Source organism: Peromyscus californicus, unplaced genomic scaffold (assembly GCF_007827085.1).
Source record: "Peromyscus californicus insignis strain IS unplaced genomic scaffold, ASM782708v3 Scaffold_10__1_contigs__length_136768540, whole genome shotgun sequence".
Taxonomy (NCBI): domain Eukaryota; kingdom Metazoa; phylum Chordata; class Mammalia; order Rodentia; family Cricetidae; genus Peromyscus; species Peromyscus californicus.
In genome coordinates this window covers 105,149,797-105,165,381 of record NW_026294391.1, presented here as the reverse complement: position 1 = coordinate 105,165,381, position 15,585 = coordinate 105,149,797, and the positions used below count along the sequence as shown (strand labels likewise).

Below are 15,585 nucleotides of genomic sequence, written 5' to 3'. Positions count from 1 at the left end.
AGTTACCACTTTCCTTGTTCCTCATTCCTGCTCTACTCTGAGCTTCTGTCTTAAGAACACTGTTTAAAACTTTGTTCACTGAGTAATAGGTAATGCTCTCATGGCAAACTGTCTTCATTTTATTTTCTTTATTCAAATATATTCCAGTGTCATACAATTGTAGGTGGACAGACATTTCCTTATAATATCGTTTTCCTTTCTTTTCTTTTGTGAGGTAAGGTCTCACTACGGTGAACTTAAGTTCCCAGTTTAAAAAAAAAAAAGGTCATGCTTTTAACAAATGGAGACCTCTAGAGAAAACCACAGTCAATCAAAATGCAGAGTTGTGGAAACCCAGTCCTAATGGATATAATTACACACAACTCCCACACTTAAGGCTCAGGGAACAATGCTGAAGAGGGGGCAGAGAGATTGTAAGAGCCGGAGTATCAGGGAGTTTGCTGTGAGATTGTGTCTCCTAGTAACATCAGAAGCTACATCCACAAAGTCTCACCAGCATGACTGCCCGAACATGTGATGAACAAGGATAACACCAGTGAACATATCAAACTGCATGGGGGAGGGGTGGGGGGAGCCCATGTAGCCTAATCCTACACAAAGAACTACATGCAACTGAGCAAAGCTAGGAGACGGAGAGGTGGCCCTCCCCAGGGAAGAGCAAAGCAATTGGTTGTCCAGTGCCAAATGGTCAGCCCTGAAAACACACATACAAGTAACGTTATATGGACTCAACAGGTTATATTTGGAATATATGTATATGCAAACACATGTATGTATGCAATAACAACTGATGAACAAAGAGGGCGTGAATTTGAAGGAGAGTGGGGAGGGGTAGAGGGGAGGATTTGGAGGGAGGAAAGGGAAAAGAGAAATGTAATTAAAATACAATCAGTCTCAAAGATAAACAACAAAAAGCTATGCTTGTATTAAACATTCTATAAGGCTGATTGATTGAGAGTACGAATGCTACAGGTTGGGAGCCAAAATTATCTTAGACTAGCTTAGTTTAGTCCCCTAAGTAGCCATTTATTGCCCACCTATGTATGTGACCTAACTTCTTTGTGACTATTAGGTAAATATTTTTTTTTCTTTTCTGCAGCTGAGACCGAACCCAGGGCCTTGCGCTTGCTAGGCAAGTGCTCTACCACCGAGCTAAATCCCCAACCCTGGTAAATATTTTTTAGTGTATACAATCAGGCTCCCTAGCTTCCAGTAACTCAGAGGCTAAGATTGTTGCCACATAACACTGAAGCCTTGAAGCCTATTACAAATTGCTCTGTTTTGCTATAAATGGGAAAAAATAAAATCTATTTGATTTTTCCATCATTGAATTTGAAGTGACTTGATTGTTTTTGTTCTGTTACTATAAAACTTGATGAAATTGTTACTACATTGGAACATGATATTTGGATTAACTTTAGTCCGTGTTCCTGGGCCTGGAGACACTTAACTTTGGCTCCCGAATAAACTACCCCTTCTTTCCTTTGAGCTGTGAGCTGTATTTTTCTTTGTTTGTTTGTTTCAGTGCTTTGTAGTCCTAACTGGCCTGGAACTCACTACATAGCCCAGGCTGGTCTCAGACTTGCACTAATCTTGTTGCCTGTGCCCCCTAAGTGCTGGAATTATAGGTCCACATCACTGAACTCAGCCTCTCTCTCTCTCTCTCTCTGTGTGTGTGTGTGTGTGTGTGTGTGTGTGTGTGTGTGTGTGTGTGTGTGTGTGTGTGAGACTTGGCCTGCTCCGTTGTCTGCCCATCTCCCTGTTGTCAGGTCCTGAACCTACTCTTCTCTCTTTCTCCTCACAGGTGGACTCCACGCTGCAGCACTTCTTTTCATCCTCGACTCTCCTGTGGACCTCAGTAGCAGCGCCCTCCGGATTCTGTTGCTACAGCATCTTCAACTTGCATTTGTGCTGTAACCACATATATGCATATATGAGAAATATTTTCTCTTTGCAGTGTGTTATGAGACTTAATGTTTATTACTTGTTCTTTTAAAACTATTTTTATTTCTTAAATTTGTGTGTGTTGTGTGAATATGTGCATGTGAGTGTAGATGTCTGTGATGACCAAAGGAGTTGGATCTCCTGCAGCTAGAAATGCTGGTGGTTGTGAGATGTCGATGGCAGGAATTGAACTCTGGTCTTCTGGAAGAACAATACATGCTCTTAACTGCTGAGCCGTCTCTGCAGCCCCTTACTTATGTATCATTTAGTTAGTAATTAAGATTAGAATAACCTGTCTCTGCAAGATTACCAAGGTAAGCAGGATTATCTGGCAAATCACTGTCATTGAAACTGCTGACCTTAGTGAATTTACTGTTATTTACTAAATTCTGATATCATAGAAACTCTGTCCTATGGTGATTTTTTATTTGTGCTGAAATGTGATTTTATTTGTATGTTAATAAATAAAGTTTCCTGGGGGTCAGAGCTAATAGCAAGCCATTTAGCAGAAGTCTGGCAGTGGTAACACATGCCCTTAATCCGATCACATGGCAGGCAGAGTCTGTGTGTTCAAGGACATAGCCAGCTTGGTGACACACGCCTTTAATCCAAGTACCGACCATAGAGACCTGGAGGTCTGTATAGATAGGCAGTGACGAAGAAGTCATGTGGTTGGGTTTAGAACCAATGAGAAGGCAGAACAGAAAGTCAATAAAAAATACAGACACACAGGAAGTAGGTCTCTTTTCTCAGGGGAAGAACGGAAGCGACTGGTAAGCTAAAGGCTATTCACTAATGCTCTGACCTCTTGGGCTTTTAACTATTTGGCTCTGTGTTTCTTATTTAATAAGACTGTTTAGAATTACATCCACACTGTCCATCTATGTTTCTGGTATAGTGTTCTCACAACAAATACCTTGAGTTTGGTAAGTACCTCTGTGTAGACAAGTTCTATTCACATCTCTGTGTTCTGACCACAGCTGCTCTCCCCAGTAAAGTGACCATAATGTTTTGTTGTTTTGTTTTTGCTTTTTGTTTATTTGTTTGTTATTTGAGACAGGGTTTCTCTGTGTAGTCCTGGCTGTCCTGGAACTCACTCTATAAACCAGGCTGGCCTCGAACTCAGAGAGATCTGCCTGTCTGCTTTTGCCTCCTGAGTGCTGGGATTAAAGGTGTATGCCCCTCTCCCTCTGTCCTCCACCCCACAAGGACCGTTATTTTATCAACCAATAAATCAGACATTTCATTCCTTTGTTTAAAACCTTCCTGTGGCTTTGGAACTCAATCAAAATAAAAAGACTTATTTAACTGACTCCCTGGTTCCCACTTAGATCTTATCAGGCACACGGTGGTCAGCTAACTGCCTGCAAGGCCTCAAATGGGCCAAGCATGCTTGTGCCTTAGGGCTTGCTTCCCTCTTCCCTGCTTTTCACTGTTCTTTACTAAGATATTTTCAAGTTGATTTGTCCAACTCCAAGTTTCTGCTCAAATTTCACCTTTCATCAGAAGGCCTTTCCTGCCCACCCTATGTAAAATAGTACACCTATCTCCCTTTATTCCTGTTCAAAGTTTTTTCAGTTATAATAAAAGATGTGCTTCCTTGTTACACTTTCTTAATTATATACATTATACCTTGCATACATTACCTACCTCCACCATCCTTCCTTGTCCCTGCTCCCCACCTCTTGCTGCTTCCCTGACTCCCTACAGACTGTTCTTCCCCTTGAAAAACCAAACACTCCCATTTCAAGCAAGCCCCTCACCCCAGCTTGAAACAGGTCTGAGTTTCAAAATTCTCAGAGCTGCTGACATAAGTCCCAGGACAAAGTCAGGATGTTTGAAGAGCCATCTGGTAGCAATTGATTAACCATAGAATGCCCCAATGCCGGAAATGGTCAAAGTACAAAGTCAGGATGTTTGAAGGACTGTCTGGTAACAATAGATTAACCACAGAATGCCCCAATGCCGGAGGTAGTCTATAAAGTTTGACAAACAACCGGTTAAAACTACAAAGTAAGATAACACAGAAATTCTGAAAAGCCCCTCAAAGTTGAGCCAATCAGAATTATACCATGCTAGCACCCCTAAATGATGTAACCTTATGGCTTTTGCCTTTAAAACCTGAGCTTGTAGAGGGGCGGGCACCTCCTCCAGCCTCTACTGTGTTGGATGGCTTGACGAGGGCCCTGCCACGCTTGAACTGCTTCATTAAACCTTGCTTTTGCATTTTGGTGAGTTCGTGTCTCTGGTGGTTTCTTTGGGGGTCTCACGCCTAGGGCACAACACCCTTTTATAACACTCATGCGTGCGCGCGCGTGTGTGCCCCCCCCACACACACACAGAGAGAGAGAGAGAGAGAGAGAGAGAGAGATATTAAACCTGATTTCCCGGTATGACAGAAAACAGTCAACGTTTTTTCTTTCTCCCCCCTTTCAACAATGTAAAAACAAAACAAAACAAAAAACAAAACGCAAACAAACAAAATAACAGCACTCATTTCAAAAGCAACAGAGCCAAATAAGAGTGACCATGGCCCGGATTACAGATTTAGGTCACACAAATTTCACATTCCAACATGTTAACAGCTTTTTATAAATGTATCAGTGTTTTCTCTGTATGTATATATGTGCACCACATTCCTGTTTGGTGCTTGTGGAGCCAAAAGAGGTCATCAGTCCCCCAGAACTGGAGTTAAGGATGGCTGTGAGCCACCATGGGGGTGCTGGGAAGCAAGTTCAGGTCCTCTGGAAGAGGAGCAAATGCTCTGAACCATTTAGACATCTCTCTAGCCCTAAATGAAGATTTTGTCACGGAAACAATTTGAGCAGAAATTGAAACAGAATTTTGAGATCCATGAGGTAGTCTTTTAGATCTAAAATGTTTCTCAAAAGCTTATCACCCAGCTTGCTGCTATTGGGAGGGGGTAAAAATCGGTAAGACGTTGGTTGTGCTTACAGGATGAGCCTTCTGGTAAATGAATAATTGAGAATGGCCCATCAATAGGATATTAGTACCCTGTCTCTTCCTTTTCCTCTTTTTCACTTTCTAGCTGTCATGAGCTTTGCAGCTTCTTCTACTACCATATGCTCCTGCCTGCTGTAGTGTACTGCCTTGCCACAGGCACATAAACAATGAAATCAAATTTACCATGGACTGAAACCTCAAATGGCTCTGTGTGCTCCTGTAATCCTAGCCCTTGGGAGGATGAGAAGCTCAAGGCCAATAGCAAGTTCAAGACCAGCCCAGACTATATAAGACCCTGTCTCAAAAAAAAAAAAAAAAACCCAAACCAAAAACAAATGAAACCAACATCTCCAAAACTATGAACCAAAACAAACCTTTCTGCTTTCTCCCTTCTGCTCCAATGGGCCCTAGGCAAGTGTCTGTCCTCATTTAAAGGTAATTATCTGAGGCATTTGTGACATTAATGAAAACCAACTCACAGAAAAATAAAATAAAAATCAATGAGGAAAGAACAAAGCATCTGTAAAGGAAACTAGAGTTACTCAAAGCAACATAAAAGGACTGAATTTTGCAAAGATGTTATCCCCAAGTTGATTCATAGTTATTGAAATTCTCATTTTAAAACCTCACACTACATTTTTGTGTAGTCAGAAAGATCCTAATGTTTTATCTAAATAATTATATGTATCTAGGAAGTTTATGAGAACAAATTTAATACAGGGAAGGCTAGGGGCTAGAGTCATAGCTCAGCCAGTAAACTTCTTGCAAGCATCTAGACCTGAGTTCGACTCCCAGCACCCAAGCATGGTGGCACATGTTTGTAATCAGTCCTGGGGAGGCAGAGGCAAAAGGGTTCCCAGGACCTACTGGTTAACCAGCATAGCTGAATCAGTAAATCCCAGTTCCCTGTGAGAAATCCTGTCTCAAAAAATAAAGTTGGTGGCTCCTGTGGGCTGACAGCCAGGGTTCACACACACATGCATACTCATGTATCCTTACACATACACAGAAGTAAGTCTAACTCTACTATACTTGAAAACAAATTGCAAGGCAGTAGTAATTTTAAACTTATGATTCAATAAAATAATAAATAAACTAGGTACATATGATAATTTGGATTTTGGTAAATGTAGCATTTTGAAACCAGTAGTGAAAATATCAAATTGTCCAATAAAACTGTCTGGAAAATTGGCTGGTATTTTTGAAAAATAGAGATGCTTTTCAACCTCATTTCTTACTCTGGAAAAAATTCAAACATCACAAGGATTTAATTAATAGAACCATAAAAGTATTATAGGAAGAAAAAAATTAGTGAGGCATTTGTAAACATAACATAAAGCCAGAAACTCACAAGGCAAAATACACAAATTCAACTGCACACAAGAGAAAAATAAAAATAAACCTATGCAATGTAAAATGTTAGAGATAAAAGTAAAAAAATAAATTGGACATAAATACACTACAGATGATAGAAAAATGTTTAATGAAAAAAAACAAACCCTTATGATCAATAACCAAACAATAAGCAAAATGGATATAAGATGGACAAATATATAGATAGCTAATAACTTTATTAAAGACACTCATTGTTGTTAATAACTAATGAAATGAAAGGCAAAATATTTCCTTTGAGCTATTGGATGGTCAAAGATGCAAAATATTGACAGGTCTGTCCTTTGGTGGACCAAGCTGTGTACCACACCCAGGCTCTCATCAGGGCAAGCAAGGGCTCTCCCTTATATGTTTAGTAGTCTGTGGCCTTAAAAGCTGTCTGAGGTTCCTTGGCAGTATCTATATGAAGAGAAGGGGTATCTTCCAAGAGAAGATGTGTACAGTATGGCTGCCCAAGAAGAGTTTTGTCTACAGTCTCATCGTAGTGTTATAGGGCTACTGAACTTTTTAGCTGATGCTTCCTCGTGCAACATTAAATGCTGGTGTGAATGTAAGTCATGAGTCTTTCAAGACCAGTTCCCAGTAATCCAAGTAATGATAGGATGATGGCTTTGGTTTAAATAGGTACTTTCCATTGGGGTAGTGAAAGTTGGTAGAGAACTTACACTGGAGCTGTCAATTAGAGGTCTCAATGCGGCTGCAATGCCATTTCTTTTCAACAGACAAAAGAGTGGTATGCCTTTTTGCTAGCCTTTTGCTATCTGATGAATGTAGTATTTGTATGGCATTATAGTTAATAGGTAGAGTGTGGAGGTGGACAGATGTCTCAGTGGGCAAGAGTACTAGCTGCACTAGCATAAGGACCTGAGTTTATGTCCCCAGCACCAACATTAAAAAAAAACAAAAACAAAAACCCACCACCAACAGAATCAGAGATAGGCGGTTCACTGGAGCTTGCTGGCCACTGGGGTAGGTCCAGAGTCAGTGAGAGAGCCTCCTATGGCCTCCACACACACCCTCCATGCATGCACACAGTACTTAAACACACACACACACACACATATATATATATATATATATATATATATATATATATATATATATATAGAGATAGATATATATATAGAGAGAGAGAGAGAGAGAGAGAGAGAACATGAGAACAAGAGAGGAGGGGCTGGATTGATTGCTCAATGATTAAGAAAACTTGGTGCTTTTTTACAGAGGACTGGCATTTGGTTCCCAGAACCCTCATGGAAGGCTCATAGCCACATGTAACTCCAGGTTCGAAGTATCTGAAGCCCTGGTCTGTCCTCCTTAGGCATCAACATGCATCCACCCAGACACAGACACATAAGCAAAAAAAAATGGATCTTTTTAAAACAGATGTTGACTCTGGGTTACTGCAGTGCATGCTGAGCTCAGTAGACTATCATCTGGAGCTCACTCCAGTCCTTACTGCTTGTTCCATGAACGTTTATGCACTTGGTCCTGACCCTTTTTTCATGTCCTTACCTGCCTGACCATAATCGTTTAAGTTGCCAATCTTGCTTTAGGGAATTCAGGTTAGTGATTAAGATGTTGATCATTTCTCTCAGAAAACTGCTGGTGCAGTGTTGTTTTATTTTCCTTCATTCTCTTTTTTTTTTTTTTCAAATTAGCACTAAAACAAATGTCTCCATAGTATTTAAAATAAAGAAAAATAGGCGCCGGGCAGTGGTGGCACATGCCTTTAATCCAAGTACTCGGGAGGCAGAGGCAGGCGGATCTCTGTGAGTTCGAGGCCAGCCTGGTCTACAAAGTGAGATCCAGGAAAGGCGCAAAGCTACACAGAGAAACCCTGTCTAGAAAAAAAAAAAAGAAAGAAAGAAAGAAAAAGAAAAATAGGCATTTTATTTTTATTTTTTATTTTTTTTGGTTTTTCAAGACAGGGTTTCTCTGTGTAGTTTTGGTGCCTGTCCTGGATCTTGATCTCTACACCATGCTGGCCTCAAACTCACAGAGATCCACCTGGCTCTGCCTCCTGAGTACTGGGATTAAAGGCGTGCACCACCACCACCCAGCCAAATAGGCATTTTTATCCTCAAATCTGAACACATGGCCCAGACATCCTCTTCTTATTAAATCCTGCTTGCAAGTAACACCACAGCTGGAATTGGCAAAATGATGGAGCCTGGAGGGTGTATCTAATAGGTACTTTTTATAGGATCTTCTACAGGGGATGAAATGCAGATCTGAGGAGTGTCCAGCCAATGACTGTGTGTAGCCATGATGTCAGCTCATGACAATTTCTGCTTTGTATGAGACACTTAGGCAACCTTTACTCTGGGCTTCTTTACTGAAGGGACTGCTTAGTGCTGGGAGAGAGCCCAGGGACAGTATAGAGAATACAACATATCTCTTGAGACCTGGGATTGTTATGCCCAGATCGCAGGGACCCCCAAAAGACCACCATGGAGACCAAATCCTGCATGTAAAAGCAAAGAGCCTTTATTTCAAGATCTGGAGCTTGGTCCCTCTGTCTGTCCAATGCAGTGGTGAGAGCAGAGAGCCCTGAGCCTAGGTGGGGCAGAGTTTTTATCATAGCAGAGGTTGGGGTGAGGGGATTTCCAGGGTTCAGGACCCTGATTGGCTGACAATTGTCTAGGGGTATCTGTCAAATAAAAAATAGGTGTGTGCTAGACTCAAGGACATCTGGCCACCTTATCTAATGGTTGGAATGTTTGGCATGTCAAGTACTTTCTCACCCCTGGGTGGATTCCTGGGTGGTATCAGCTTAAGGCTTTTCCTGGATCTGGGTGTTGCCTGCCAGTAAGCCTGTCACAGAAGCTGTGTCTAGGCCCCTAAGCCTGTCATGGTTGCTGTGTGGTCAAGCTATTTTGGGGCCCCTCCACAAGATAATGGTGGTTATTCCACGGTTCTCCCAGACAACTCTGCTCTATGTGGAGTAGATATCTCCCGATGAAATTTCCTGAGGTCCTAGTCTGCCTGTCTGATTCTGACGACTATGATGGGCCTTGAAGAAGCCTCTTTGGCTGGCCAGACTTGTTTTCAGCTTCTCTGATTTGAAGAGATTGCCACTTAGGCTCTGAGGAACCTGAGGCAAAGACAATTCCTCCTTGTGTTTCAGCAGAGGGATAATGACTCTTTGGCTAATTGTGAACCAAAAGAGCAAACTCTACTATTTCCTGGCTAACCACTGCTCATGGGACCATAGTAATCTGACATACCTGTGAAGAAGTCCAAATCATGACCAGGCAAAGGGAAATGACTCATTCCAGGAGATGTATTAACTAGATAAAGGAAGACAAACTTGAACAACTAGAAAAGTGGCTTCCATTGACGTAGCACTACAGAATGAGGCAGAGAAAGTTATTAACTGATTAAGCAAATTAATATTTGTATAGTGTTTAGAAAAGAGCCTGGCACATCCTGTATGTCATATATAAACCTGTCAAATAAACTGCAACAGAAAAGTTATGTGAGCTCTCAAGGATGTACTGTCAGAGCACACACACACACACACACACACACACACACACACACACACACACACACACACACACACACACACACACACAGAGAGAGAACACCATAGAACTAGAAAACATGCTTTTAGAATTTAAAAATTCCACATACTAATGCCAAGCTGGGCTGGAGAGATGGCTCAGCACTTAAGAGTGTACATTCCTCTAGCAGAGGACACAAGTTCAATTCAGTTCCCGGCACCTAATTCAGTTCTCAGCACCTTTGTTGGCTAGCTTGCAACTGCCTGTAACTCCAGCTCCAAGGGATCAGTCTTTGGGCACTACACTCAAGTGTACACACACACACACACACACACACACACACACAAAATTAAAAAGTATGGGGGCTAGACAAATGGCTCAGCAGTTAAGAACACTGCCTGCTCATCTAGAAGACCCAAGTTCAATTCCCAGCACTCACATGATACTCACAACCACCCAGTCTTAGAGGATGCAGCTTCTTCTTTTGGCCACTGTAGACACCAGGCATGCATAAGTCACATAGACATACATGCAGGCAAAAGACTCATATACATAAAAATTTAAAAAATAAAAAAATACGTAAGCTGAAGAAGAAAGGGATGATCTTTAGCTTAGAAACAAGTCAATAATCTGAAAGATCAAATAAGAGAAATATCATTAATTGATCTTTCAAAGAGGTAGAAATCACGAGGATTAGAAGAACAGAAAACAGACTCAAGGGGCTTGTCATGAAAGCAGTAAGAGTCCAGAAGGGCAAAATGAAAGGAAGGAAGATAATTAACTAATTAATTAATTAAAAACAAGACACTTTCCCTGAATTGAACAAAGATCTGAGCTTGCCAACTGAAGGTATTCACTGAATCTCATGAATGAAAATCGAGAAAGAGAGAGAGAGAGAGAGAGAGAGAGAGAGAGAGAGAGAGAGAGAACGAGCTAGCGCCAAACCTATCCTGTGGAGTCCCTGAATTCCAAGATAAAGAGGTCTTATAAGCTTTGGAACAAGAAAAACACATCATAGCTTGCAGCTGGCTTTAGGTAGTAGGAGGCACTGTTGAAGGCTGGAGGCAGGGGTTCAGGAGCAAGCAAGGGGCTTTGCCTTCCTCTCTACCTCAGTGCCTCTGTAGTGTCGATTATATACTGCCACATTGGCCTCAGCTGGATAGCCTTGACCCTTGGGCTCCAGGAACTTTTTTTTTACTTCTTTTTAACTATCTAGAGAATGCCCCTCATTGTCCCTGTTTGATTTATCGGTTCTTCTATTATTTGTGTAATTTATTCTCTGAATTGCTATATTCCCTGTTTTATTTATTAAATTGCTTAAGTTTTTTTTTTTCTGAGACAGGGTCTCAAGTAGCCCAGAGTGGCCTTGAATTTGCTATAAAGCAAAATATAACCTTGAAGTCTTGGTTTTCTTACCTCCATTTCTCTGGTGCTGAGATTACAGGCATGTGTCACCATGCACAGTTATCTTATTTTTTTAACATATTTTAAGTTTTTACTCTTATTGTTGTGTGTGCATGTGTGTGTGCCTGTGCACATGCACACGTGTGTGTGTGTGTGTGTGTGTGTGTGTGTGTGTGTGTGTGTGTGTGTGTCCCCAGAGTGAGCATGTAGAGGTCAGAGTAAAATTTTGTGGAGTTAGTCTGCTCCTCCCACTGTGGGTTAGAGGGATCAATCTTGGGTTGTCAGGCTTGTGAGGCAAGGGTTTTATCTGCTGAGCCACCTTGATGACTCCATTATATTTACTTTTAATTAGTTTTTGAGACTGAGTCTCACTGTGTAGTCCAGGCTGGCTTCAAACTTGTCATCTTCTTGCCTCTACACCTCCTGGTCTACTCTTTTTATTTTACTTGGAGGAGTTTCTATTTTCCAGTAGGACTGTAACTGACATATCTACCAATGAAAACAAATTTGGACCTTTTATCCATACCACAAAGGCTACAAAATGGTGGAATACATTATTAGAGTTCTCTCAAACTCTCAAACAGAGCTTATAGAATGAATTATATTAGAATGACTTAAGGCTGTGGTCCAGCTAATCCAACAATGGCTGACTATGAATGGAAGGTCCAAGCATCCAGTAGTTAGTTGTTCAGTTCATAAGGCTGGATATCTCGGCTGGTCTTCAGTTTATGCCAGAATCCCAAAGAACTAGGCTTTAATGCCAGTGAAGGAATGGACTTTCTAGTGAGGCAAAAGCAAGTGCAGACAAAGAGAAAACTTCCTCTTCCCTGTTCTTATATAGACTTCCAGCAGAAGGTGTGGCCCAGACTAGAGGCCTACCTTCCCACCTCAAAAAATCTGTATTAAAGGCGTGTCTTCCCATCTCAAAGATTCAGATTAGACGTGGATCTTCCCATTTCAAATTAAGCAAAACTCTCTTATAGATGGGCCCTATTTTAGGGTTTTAGTTAATTCCAGATGTAGTCAAGTTGACAATCAAGAATAGCCATCACAAATATCAACTCTAAAATGTTGGCAGAAAAGAACTTAAAATCCTGTACTTAGCTGTGGTTGGCTGCTTTGAAATGATTCCTCAGAACGCTACTGGCATTCATGGCTGTGTGAAAATCTTTCCAAGCCAGGCATTAGGCCCATGCCATTAGTCCCAGCACTCAGGAGGCAGAGGCAGGCAGATCTCTCAGTTCAAGGCCAGCCTGGTCTACATACTGAGTTCCAGGAGAGCCAGCACTACATAGTGAGACCCTGTTTCAAACAAACAAACAAACAAACAACCTCTCTATTTTGTAGGTGTGTGTGTGTGTGTGTGTGTGTGTGTGTGTGTGTGTGTGTGTGTGTGTGTTGGGACTAGTAAAAACTGACTGTAGAAAAATGGAGGAGACTGTGGCAAGAAAGACTAGCTTCTGTACTTTGCTCACTTCTGTGTCTCTTCTTGTGTGGTGTCTTTTGTAGAGGGCCATCTGCCTAGGAACAAAACATTTCTAACAACCACGTAAAATAGGTCCTGTTCCAGATGAGTCTTGAGCTGAGACCATAGATACTTGACTGCAGCTTGTGAAAGACCCTGAGTGGACACACTGGTTGCAATCTTCTGAGAGTCTGAAGCAAATCAGGTCATGCCTGAATTCCTAAGACTCTGAAACTATGAGACTATAATGTATGCCAATTAAGGCAACGTGTTTTTCTTTCTTTTTCTTTTGCTTGTTTTGGGATGCTAGAGATTGAAACCAGGGTCATATGGAGGCTACAGACATGCCATACCACTGAGTCACATCCCTAGCTTAGCAATTAAGTTTTATGAGGTAAAAAATAGAATTCAAAATCAAAAGCATTAAGCAGTTATACCTCACTTTATCTTATGTATTTTTCATTTCGTTTTGTTTGTTTTTCAAGACAGGGTTTCTCTGTGTAGCTTTGCATCTGTCTTGGAACTCACTCTGTAGACCAGGCTGGCCTTGAACTCACAGAGATCCTCGTGCCCCGGCCTCCTGAGTGCTGGGATCAAAGATGTGTGCCGCCGCTGCCACCCAGCTGACCTTGAACTTCTTAACCCTTCTGCTTCTACCACCCCAGTTCTGGGATTCCATGCCTGAGCCACCACACCCAATTTTTGTGGTGCTGAGCACCCAGGGCTTTCTACATGCTAGGAAAGCAGTTTACCAACTGAACTATATTCCCAGCACTGGTTAATGCTTTTGATGTACAATTTGGGAGACACAGAGCTTGTGGAAAATTGGAAAATATGAGACTAGCCTGAAAGCATTCAAGTTCAGCAGCTTGCAATAGCCCATTATCATAAATGCTTTTATCGTTAAAAATTTAAAAACATGCAAACCGTGTAATCTACTAAGAGCACATAAACCACAAATTATCAAAAATAAAAGACAAACAGGCAATTGATGAAAGATAAAGCTCAAATAACCAAAAGAGAAACTTGTCACTGGTGGGCTTCTTTGGGAAGCACGCTGAGGGGTTAAGGGCATAGCGTAATTTTAGAGGAGAAACCTGTAAAAACAATGGCAGGCTATGTTGTGAGAGTGCAGTGAACACCTGCATGTCTCAGCTGGCCCATCAGGGAATTCTGGAGCAATTAGTGCCCATCAAATGAGCTGTGCCATGAACAGAACAGGTTAGACCCCAGCACTTCCCATTCCTTCATCTTCTGCCTTGGGCATTCTGAGAGGAAGATGACCTCAGCTCAAACGCTGAGGTGGACCCTGGAGGAACTAAGAGCCTTCAGCACTAACAGCTGCTCACATTCTCTCCAGTGGCACAGTGAGACCCCTCTTTGAAGCAAGGCTTAAGTGACTCCTCTTTGCTGCGTCTGTCACAAAAACAAACATCGTTATAAGCCCAAACCCAGAGCTGCATTTAAAAAAGGTAAATTCGATCTCCTAAAGCATCTGCCTTTTTTTTTTTTTTTGCCTGTATGCAATTTGTAAAATGGTTCTACAAATCTGCAGAGTGGACATTTCAGATCTGTCAAATGATATATTAAGCAAAACCAAGTAATATTCAGAGGGCTGTCTGCCAGCATGGAGCCTTTAAATGGAACTATTTCTAAGCCAGCTTTCCATGCAGTGCCCCTAAACTAGGTAGAAAACTGTGACAAAATGAAAAGGGGCTAGCAGTCTTTGAGAAAAAATTCTCTTCTGTCAGATTGAGGGTTCTGTGTCTGCCAGAATTGAAAGCAGTATTTTGCTTTTTGAACTTTTCATTTTTGGATTTTATTTTGATTTTCTGAGACCGGGTCTCACTATGCAGCCCTGTGGAATGGTGCTCTCTCCCTGTAGCCCAGGCTGGCCTCAGACTCACAGAGATCCGTATGCCTCTGCCTCCTGAGTGCTGGGATTAAAGGCGTGCGCCACTATGCATGGCCAGTATTTTAATAGATGACAGGAAAGCAGAGGCAAGGTTACTTGGGGATGGGGAGAAAAGGCGATGGGAGAAGGGGAATAGGGAGAGGCCCCCCCAAAAACCCGAAGTATGTATGAAAATGCCACAATGAAACCCATTCTTTTGTATGCTAATTTTAAAAAAGAGCAGGATTTGGGGAGGGACCCGCTGAGCTGAGCCCATGAACAGAATTTGACTACACATACTGGCACTCCTGAGCATGGAGAACCCCAGGAGGGCAAGAGCGTCCCAGCCGATCAACTCACTGAGCTTTCCTGATTATTTCAACACTGACTTGACTGGATCTAAATCGCACAGGAGAAATTCATAGATGTCTCCATGTTCTGGAGCTCTGTGACAGAGATACCAGCTAGCTTGGTGGATTCTTTTTGTCGGCCAATTAAGAATCAAAGCAATAGCGCAGAGTGAAGTACTCTTCCAACACACAAAGAAGGGCCCCAGAGCTTGGAATCTACTGATTGTAGGGGGCACTGGGTTTTTACTTTAGGTTCAAAGTTCGCTCCTGGTGACTTCTTTACTCTGCTCCTGGACCTACAGTGTTCAAACATCCCATCTGTTGTAGGGATTGGGTCTCTGTTTCTGTCCATAAGCATGGAAAGAATTGCACGTGGACTCCCCACTTAGGTTCATGATCATAGAAGCAGCTACAATGAGGTCCCTGGTCTTGGTGCACAGGTGTGGAAACAATTGTTGGTTGGTTGGGAAAAGGGTCCCCAGCTTGTGCTTTCCTTTGTGGTGGCTTTCCTTGCTGTGGGTGGGTGAGGGGAAAATGAAATCTGCTATTAGAGAGGAAGACTCAGAAAGGCCATTAAATCTCCATTCTCTCACCTAGGGACTCATGGTCTCAATAGCATTTAATAATACCCATTGGGATGTAATCTGTATATTATTCTGTGGTGTT

The 15,585-nt window shown here is 41.9% G+C and overlaps 1 long non-coding RNA gene across 1 annotated transcript; it reads left to right on the top strand.

Moving 5' to 3' along the window:
* The first annotated feature begins 883 nt into the window (after positions 1-883).
* On the top strand, positions 884-2,769 carry LOC128110790 (uncharacterized). The gene is made up of 2 exons (XR_008218333.1): positions 884-1,169; positions 1,805-2,769. It is a non-coding gene; the product is annotated as an uncharacterized LOC128110790 (long non-coding RNA).
* Positions 2,770-15,585: the final 12,816 nt, after the last annotated feature.